The sequence below is a fragment of the Lissotriton helveticus genome, chromosome 11 (genome assembly GCF_964261635.1).
Source record: "Lissotriton helveticus chromosome 11, aLisHel1.1, whole genome shotgun sequence".
In the NCBI taxonomy this organism is placed as follows: domain Eukaryota; kingdom Metazoa; phylum Chordata; class Amphibia; order Caudata; family Salamandridae; genus Lissotriton; species Lissotriton helveticus.
This window is the reverse complement of record NC_136072.1, coordinates 138,373,906-138,383,145: the sequence shown is the minus strand read 5'-3', so window position 1 is coordinate 138,383,145 and position 9,240 is coordinate 138,373,906.

Sequence of the window (9,240 nt, the reverse complement as noted above, 5' to 3'; positions counted from 1 at the left end):
TTTCTATGCCAGCATTAATGTCAAACATTGCTTCCTGAAGGAGAGGTGGTCTTGGGTCAGGCAGAGGTGGATGGGGAGGGAGTTCCACGTCTTGGCAGCCAGGTAGGAGAAGGATCTTCCTCCCGTTGTGGCTCTTCATATGCGGGGGACGGCGGCGAGGGTGTGGCTGGTCGATCGAAGCTGGCGGGTGGGAGTGTAGAAGGTCAGGCGGTCATTGAGGTATCTTGGGCCTTGGTTGTGGAGAGCCTTGTGTGCGTGGGTGAGGAGTCGGAACGTGATTCTCTTGCTGACGGGGAGCCAGTGCAGGTTTCTTAGGTGTGCGGTGATGTGGCTGTGACGGGAAATGTCCAGGATGAGGTGTGCTGATGCGTTCTGGATGCGCTGGAGTCTTTTCTGGAGTTTGGCTGTGGTCCCGGCGTAGAGGGAGTTGCCGTTGTCCAGTCGGCTGGTGACGAGGGCCTGGGTGACCGTCTTCCTGGTTTCGGTGGGGATCCACCGGAAGATCTTACGAAGCATGCGTAGGATGTTGAAGCATGACGAGGAGACGGCGTTGACTTGTCTGGTCATGGAGAGGGAGGAGTCCAGGATGAAGCCCAGGTTGCGTGCGTGGTCTATTGGTTTGGGTGTGCTGCCAAGGGCAGGGGGCCACCAGGAGTCGTCCCAGGCGGAGGGTGATGATCCCAGGATGAGGAATTCCGTCTTGTCTGAGTTCAGTTTCAGGCAGCTGTTCATCATCCACTCGGCTACGTCTTTCATCCCTTTGTGTAGGTTGGTTCTGGCGGTGGCGGGGTCGTTGGTGAGGGAGAGGATCAGCTGGGTGTCGTCGGCGTAGGAGATGATGTTGAGGTTGTGTTGGCGTGCGATGGCTGCGAGGGGGCTCATGTAGACGTTGAAGAGGGTGGGGCTGAGTGATGATCCTTGTGGTACGCCGCAGATGACTTTGGTGGCCTCGGATCTGAACGGGGGGAGGCGGACTCTCTGTGTTCTTCCGGCGAGGAAGGAGATGATCCATTCCAGTGCCTTCTCCTGGATTCCGATGTTGTTGAGGCCCTGCACTAGGGTGCGGTGGCAGACCGTGTCGAACGCCGCGGAGAGGTCCAGGAGGATGAGGGCCGCTGTTTCCCCGTTGTCGAGCAGGGTTCGGATGTCGTCGGTGGCTGCGATGAGGGCGGTCTCGGTGCTGTGGTTGGCCCGGAAGCCGGCTGAGAGTGGTCGAGGGATCCATTCGTCTCGAGGAAGGCGGCCAGCTGTCCGTTGACGGTCTTCTCGATGACTTTGGCCGGAAAAGGAAGGAGCGAGATGGGGCGGTTGTTTTTGAGGTCGATGGGGTCCGCTGATGGTTTCTTCAGTACGAGTGTTAACGGTCGGTCGGTGAAGGCAGTAATTGCTTCCTGATTCAAGTGTACAGTGAAGACACAGAGCCCCGTTTAAAGTGAAATATACGGCTTAAGCACGTTCTACTATTGTGGACATGAATTTCGAATTCTTTGGACATGGAGGTCTAGTTGATTATATATATACTTCCGGCTGGAAGTATTAGGAATGTGCAACACTTTTTCGTCCTGAGGATGGTCCTGGGAAATGTTTTCACCATAGTGGACCGAAACGTCGACGCTTCTAAACATCGATTTGCTTAAAAGTGAACTTTTGTATCATTTTGAATACATCTTTATAGTGTATTGAAATTGTATGTTGTATGGTATATCATCTGTCCATGCAAAACAAGCAAAATATGTTACATACTGCTCATAATAGAATTTGAAATGTTAGCAGTAGTGTTGTTGCCGTAACTAAATCCTGTTGTGAATAAATAAGAATTGAGATATATCCCATGTATTGTTTAATCTGTGTACACTTCATGTGACTACTTACAAATGGTAAATGAGTGGAGAAATAATTCCTGAGAGGACATTCATGTAGATTGGTCATTATTATACCCAGTCCTCGAGGGATAATTGGGTGGCTCTGTCTTTTGTACTAATTGTAGGCGCAGGCACTAGCCTACAAGGGCCCTTTTCTAACGAAAGTGGTTTTGTTTATGTTTACAGTATCTGTCTATTAAAAAAAAACCAGGACGAGTGTTAACGGTCGGTCGGTGAAGGCAGTAATTGCTTCCTGATTCAAGTGTACAGTGAAGACACAGAGCCCCGTATAAAGTGAAATATACGGCTTAAACACGTTCTACTATTGTGGACACGAATTTCGAATTCTTTGGACATAGAGGTCTAGTTGATTAAATATATACTTCCGGCTGGAAGTATTAGGAATGTGCAACACTTTTTCGTCCTGAGGATGATAGAATTTGAAATGTTAGCAGTAGTGTTGTTGCCGTAACTAAATCCTGTTGTGAATAAATAAGAATTGAGATATAACCCATGTATTGTTTAATCTGTGTACACTTCATGTGACTTACAAATGGTAAATGAGTGGAGAAATATTTCCTGAGGGGACATTCATGTAGATTGGTTTCTTCAGTAGGGCGCTGAGTTCGGCGTGCTTCCAGCACTCTGGGAAGGTGGCGGTGTCGAAGGAGGCATTGATGATTATTATTATTATTATTATGAAATTTATAATGCGCTCAGTTACCCAGGGGCATCCCGGCGCAGTACAGAAACAAGAAAGAAGCACCGAAACAATCAACTACACTGGAAACAGATGGGTCTTCAAAAGTTTCCTAAAGGGTAGGATCTTGGGCTCTGAACGGATCTTAAAGGGAAGGGAGTTCCACAGTGCGGCCACTTGCACTGAGAAGCGCCTACCCCCAGAGCGAGCTCTCTTTACTCTAGTTGACTGCAGGAGATGTCTTTGATCCGAGCGCAGAGGGCGAGTGGGCTTATAGGGGCGTGCCATAGAGCCAAGAATGGGCGGGCCCTTGCCATGCAAGATTTTATGAGCCGTACACAACGCCTTAAATTTCACCCGTTCCCTAATGGGGAGCCAGTGAAGCGTTTTCAGGGCTGGGGCCGCTGAGTGTCTTCTGGTGAACGGCCATCAATACTCTAGCGGCTGCGTTTTGTACCTGTTGGAGGGTTTTCAACGTTGCTTCGGGAGCCCCCAGAAACACCGCGTTCCCATAGTCAAGCCTCGACAAGATAAGGCCACGAATCAAGAGCTTCCTAGCTGGATCAGGGAGCAGTGATGTCCCGTAGATGGGGTGCGATGACGGAGTCGGCCTTGTTGAAGACGTGGTGATGGCAGGGGTCGGTTGGTGATCCGGAGTGGATGGAGTTCATCGTGCGGATGGTGTCTTCGGTGTTGACCGGGGTCCAGGCGCGGAGGGTGGTGGTGGGGGGCATTGGTACGGTCGTAGGGAGTGTCGGCCGTGTGCTGAAACTGTTGTGTGTGTCTGCGATCTTGCTGTCGAAGAACGAGGCGAGCCAGTTGCAGAGGTCTTGCGAGGGAGTGATGTTGTTGTTTCCGGCGTTAGGGTTCAAGAGTTTTTTGACAATGTTGAAGAGTTCCTTGCTGTTGTGGGCGTTGTTGTCCAGTCGTTCCTTGAATGCGGTTTTCTTGGTGGCGTGGATCAGCTGGTGATGTCTTCGAGTGGCGAGCTTGAGGGTGGTCATGTTGTCTGTGGTTGGGTCTCTGCGCCAGGCTTTCTCGAGGGCCCGGCAGTTCTTCTTGGAGCTCTTGAGTTCGTCGGGAAACCAGGATGCTTTCTTGGTGCCGGGTCTGGCGGGGGGGTTTCAGTGGAGCGAGGTCATCTGCGCAGTTGCTGATCCATCTCGTGAGGTTGTTGGTGGCTTGGTTGGGGTTCGCTGAGCTGGCGGGAGGGTTCTGGCTCAGGGATGTGGTGAGCTGGTCGGCTGTGATCTCGTTCCAGCTTCTGTGGGGGACCTGTTGTGGGTGGTGGTGGAGCGTGGTCCTTCTGAAGCTGAAGTGGACGCAGCTGTGGTCTGTCCAGTGGAGTCCGGTGGCGTGGCTGAAGGAGATGTCCTTGCTGGAGGAGAAGACGGGGTCAAGCGTGTGGCCGGCGTAGTGGGTGGGGGTGGTCACCAGTTGCTTGAGTCCGAGGTTGGCGAGGTTGTCCAGCAGGGTGGTGGTGTTGCGGTCGTTGTTGTTCTCCAGGTGGAAGTTGACGTCCCCGAGGATAATGTAGTCAGCGGAGTGGAGGGCGTGCGGGCTGATGAAGTCGGCGATGCCTTCGCTGAATTGTGTGCGTGGTCCTGGGGGTCTGTAGATGAGGGTGCCTCTGATGGTGGTCTTGGGGTCGGTGTGGATCTGGAAGTGCAGGTGTTCGGCGGCTCTGAGGGTGTCTTTGGAGTTGGTCGTGATGCGGATGGTGTTCTTGTGGATGATGGCGATGCCTCCTCCAGTCTGGTTGCCGCGATCCCTCCGGGTGATCTTGTATCCGTCCGGAATGGCGATGGCGATGTCGGGTGCTGAGGAGGCGTTCATCCAGGTTTCCGTGAGGAAGGTGACGTCTGGAGATGTGGTGTCGAGGAGGTTCCAGAGTTCTACGGCGTGCCTGTGGACGGAGCGGGTGTTGAGCAGGATGCACTTCAGGTGGTTGCTGCTGGTGCTTGTCTTGGCGGGTGCGGTGCAGGTCCGGATGCAGGAGAACTTGCAGGAGTGGCAGGTGAAGGGTCCGTGGGTGCGTCCTGGGGTGGCTCGGTGACAGCCGGGGATCCGGCCGGTGGGGAGTGCGTTAAGGGTGGTGTAGTCGTAAGTCCGGCGGGTGGGCTGGCATCCTCGGGGGCCGGGGGTCTGGCGCTGGGCGCGGTACAGGCGCGGACGGGCGCAGACGGGCTTGCCTTTGGCAAGCCTTCGGCGCTCAATCGGTGCGCCCGCTGCACGTGAACGCTGCGCGTACGCAAGGACTCTGCCATAAGTGGAGAGTGGAGGGGGTGGAGCGAGGGAGGAGCAGCTGGGAGGCGGGAGTGGGGTGGCGAGTGGGGAGCGGAGCGGTGATGCTGGAGGGAGCGGGGGTGGGGCCGCGGGGGAGCAGCGGCAGGGAGCGGGGTGGGTCGGCGGTGGAGGCACAGGAGCGAGCAGGGGCACAAATACGGCACAAAAATCAGGGGCTCAGAGGGCAGGCAAAACAATTACGGCCCAATACTAATCACAGAGCACAGGGCACAGGGCACAGGGGACAGGCAAACAATTACGGCACAATACTTATCACGGAGCACAGGGCACAGGGCACAGAGGACAGGCAAACAATTACGGCACAATACTTATCACAGAGCGCAGAGGATGAACTGGCAGCAGCAGTGGCGGCGGATACTGGGACCCTCAGGGTGGGCCACGCGGCGGGAGGAGCGACCGGCTCTGACCAGGTCAGGTCAGGTCACAGCTTCCCGCCTCGCGGACACCACCTTTTGAATCCAGTGGGAGGGAGGAGCAGCTGGGAGGTGGGAGCGGGTTGGCAAGTGGGGAGGGGAGCGATGATGCTAGAGGGAGCGGGGGTGGGGCCACGGGGGAGCAGCGGCAGGGAGTGGGGTGGGTCAGCAGTGGAGGCACAGGAGCGAGCAGGGGCACAGATACGGCACAAAAATCAGGGGCGCAGAGGGCAGGCAAAACAATTACGGCACAATATTAATCACAGAGCACAGGGCACAGGGCACAGAGGACAGGCAAACAATTAAGGCGCAATACTTATCACAGAGCACAGAGGATGAACTGGCAGCGGCAGTGGCGGCGGATGCCGGGACCCTCGGGGTGGGCCACGCGGCGGGAGGAGCAACCGGCTCTGACCAGGTCAGGTCAGGTCACAGCTCCCCGCCTCGCGGACACCACCTTTTAAGGACCTTGTAAATATGCCAATGAAACCATTACACTATCTCTATACCAGCATTAATGTTAAACATTGCGCAAGCGGCTTGTAAATATGCCAATGAAACCATTACACTATCTCTATACCAGCATTAATGTCAAACATTGCGCAAGGGGCTTGTAAATATGCCAATGAAAACATTACACTATCTCTATACCAGCATTAATGTCAAACATTGTGCAAAGGGGCTTGTAAATATGCCAATGAAACTATTACACTATCTCTATACCAGCATTAATGTCAAACATTGCGCAAGTCGCTTGTAGCCAATGAAACCATTACACTATCTCTATACCAGCATTAATGTCAAACATTGCGCAAGGGGCTTGTAAATATGCCAATGAAACCATTACACTATTTCTATACCAGCATTAATGTCAAACATTGCGCAAGGGGCTTGTAAATATGCCAATGAAACCATTACACTATCTCTATACCAGCATTAATGTCAAACATTGCGCAAGGGGCTTGTAAATATGCCAATGAAACCATTACACTATCTCTATACCAGCATTAATGTTAAACATTGCACAAGGGGCTTGTTAATATGCCAATGAAACCATTACACTATCTCTATACCAGCATTAATGTCAAACATTGCGCAAGGGGCTTGTAAATATGCCTCTCTTTTTTTGTATATTCTATCTCAATTTATGCCATTAGAAAAACCCTTTAAGCATCTCTCACGGCATTTCATATTCTTGTCTGTGTGCCAATTTTATTACTCTGCATGTATTTTCTGCTTGCACCCATGTCAAACATTGCGCAAGGGGCTTGTAAATATGCCCCTCTTTATCTTATATTCCATCTGAATTGATGCCATTAGTGACATCCTTTATGCATCTCGCACACCATTCCATATGGTTTTCTATCTGCCATTCCTATCCCTCTACATACATTCACTGCTTCCACTCATGTGAAAGATTGCACAAGGCGCTTCTAAAAAAGGACCATATTTACAAGTCCAATGAAACCATTACACTATCTCTATAACAGCATTGAATCCAAGCATAAAAACAATTTAAAAAGAAGTCTACCTTATAAACTAAAAAATACAAACTGTAAGCACACACAGCTAACATTATGGAAAAAGGTAAAAATATAATTCCTTAATTCACACAGACACTCACTGTGATCCTTTTCAAAAATCTTTAAGCCACACATGTTATCAAAAAACATTTAGCATGGTAAATCATTTTACACACAGAGCACAACCCATTTAAATGAACACTACACTAATAATAAAAAATAATAATAATAATAAAGAAATTTATAAAGCGCCTGGTGACGCCATCACGGCGTGTCCCCGCGCTATGGAGATAAGGTAAATTCAGTGTTATGGCTGGCTCCTCCCCCCATCAGCGTGCTAGAGATTGTATAGATACCATTTCAAGTGTTTTCTAAAATTGGTCTCAGATTCTTCCAGCCTAAGGTCGGCCGGGAGCCGATTCCAGTTGTTAGCTGCTAACACTCTAAAAGAGCGGCCTCCCAGTTTTGCTTTTTTTACACGGGGGATCCTCAGTAGGCCCGTTCCTGCTGAGCGTAGTGCTCTGTTAGGCTCATAGGTGTGAATAAGGTCCTGGAGATAGGATGGAGCTTTATGCCATATAATCCTATGGCATATTAAGAGTGCTTTATACATGACTCTCTTCCTGACCGGCAGCCAATGCAGAGCCGCAAGAGCGGTTTTAGAAGGTGCTCTTCTAGGGAGTTTTAAGATCAAGCGTGCTGCTGTCTTTTGGAGTACTTGTAGGCGCCCCATGTTTTTTTCTGTGGTGCCTAGGAGTAGTACATTACCGTAATCCATACGGGAGGTTACCAATGCTTCGGGCATGGTGCGTCTGGCCTCCTGCGGAAGTAGATCTAAGGTGTGGTTGAGGGTTTTTAACACCCCAAAGCACTTTCCCACTAGTCGGTGAATTTGGCTCTCATAAGATAGTTTGTGATCAACCCACACTCCCAGGTTTTTAGCCTCTTTACAGGGAATGGGCGTAGGGCCCAGACAGGGCGGCCACCAGTCAGCCGTCCAGCTAGAATTGTTCCCTCCAATCACCATTACCTCCGTCTTGGAGCCGTTAAGCTTCAAGCAGTGAGAGTTCATCCATCCAGCTAGGGCCTGCATACAGGACTAAAATGCAGAAACCTGACTCATTTTCAAAATACAACAGGAATGAAGCCCAATATGCTTGTTATGCTTCCCAATACTGCAAACAGCACTCTCTCTATATTACTCACCTTTAAAATCGCTTTTGAAAATATAGAACAGTGTCAAACACACAGCAGATTTTCTTAAGCAGAATCTCTGAAATGCACCTCAGACACTGAAACCAGAAATGGCACACTTTCCCACTCATTCTGCACACATATTTCAGGTCTTAACCAATGAAATCTCTTCCCACACTATTTCAAAACTAAACTAACATTTCAATTGATTCTACATTCCCACAATTTCAAACTCACATAATATTCACCCATCCCCCTAGTGCTCATTCAACCTGTCACCATGGTAACTCCCACCTAAGGAAGAACAGAGTTTAAAAGTTCATTATACTTTGTTGCAAATGAATCCACCAAGGTTGTTAGAGCTTTCAAAATAAAAGCTAATCGTGTGCAATGTTCCTTTCAATGACCTTTTCTGAACCAATAGAATTGCTTCTTTTAAAAAACAAAACTATGCACCCTAATAAGCTCTTTTCCATTTTCAGAAAGCACCAATCATTTTTTAAGCTTCAAGTGCAGCGAATGTCCTCCTCTTTTTTTCTAAACTGCAAGCTTTCCAACTGCCATTTCATTTACAGCCCTCATCTGAGTACAACCAGACCTGCCTTGAAGATGCCTTCAGTATGGTTTGTAGGACACAGTTTTGTATTCTGGTCTAAAAGGTATGCAACAAACAGGGGAATTTTAAACCTTGATTTACCAAATGTGGATATTTTATGGATTGGCCAGAGAGGATTGAGATGTCACCAATTGATACCATTGGTGAAATCCTTCATGCATCTCCCACATCCTGACCTTATAATTGTGCACTGTGGTGGAAATGACTTATGCACTTTGACTGGGGTTGGTCTGGAAATGCTATTGAAGGACATCTTTGGACAATTGATGTCACTTTTTCCTCAAACTGCCTTTGTCTATTCCAATATATGCCGAAGACAAAAATGGAATTGGTCCAATCAATTTTGTCCACAGATTGAGAAAGCAGGGAAACATGTAAATAAATCTGTTTCTGCATACATGAGAGACTATGGAATGGGTTGTATATACCACAACAACTTGCGTTACAACATGCAAGGCATCTATAGGACAGATGGTGTACATTTCACTGATGAAGGGAACAGAGTCTATCTCTGTAACATCAGACTCTGCATTGGTACTTACTAGTAGGTACCAAAAAAAACACAATGAACACAACAGCTCTTTTAAGAGCCAACTAACATGTAAACACTCAGATATAATTTTTT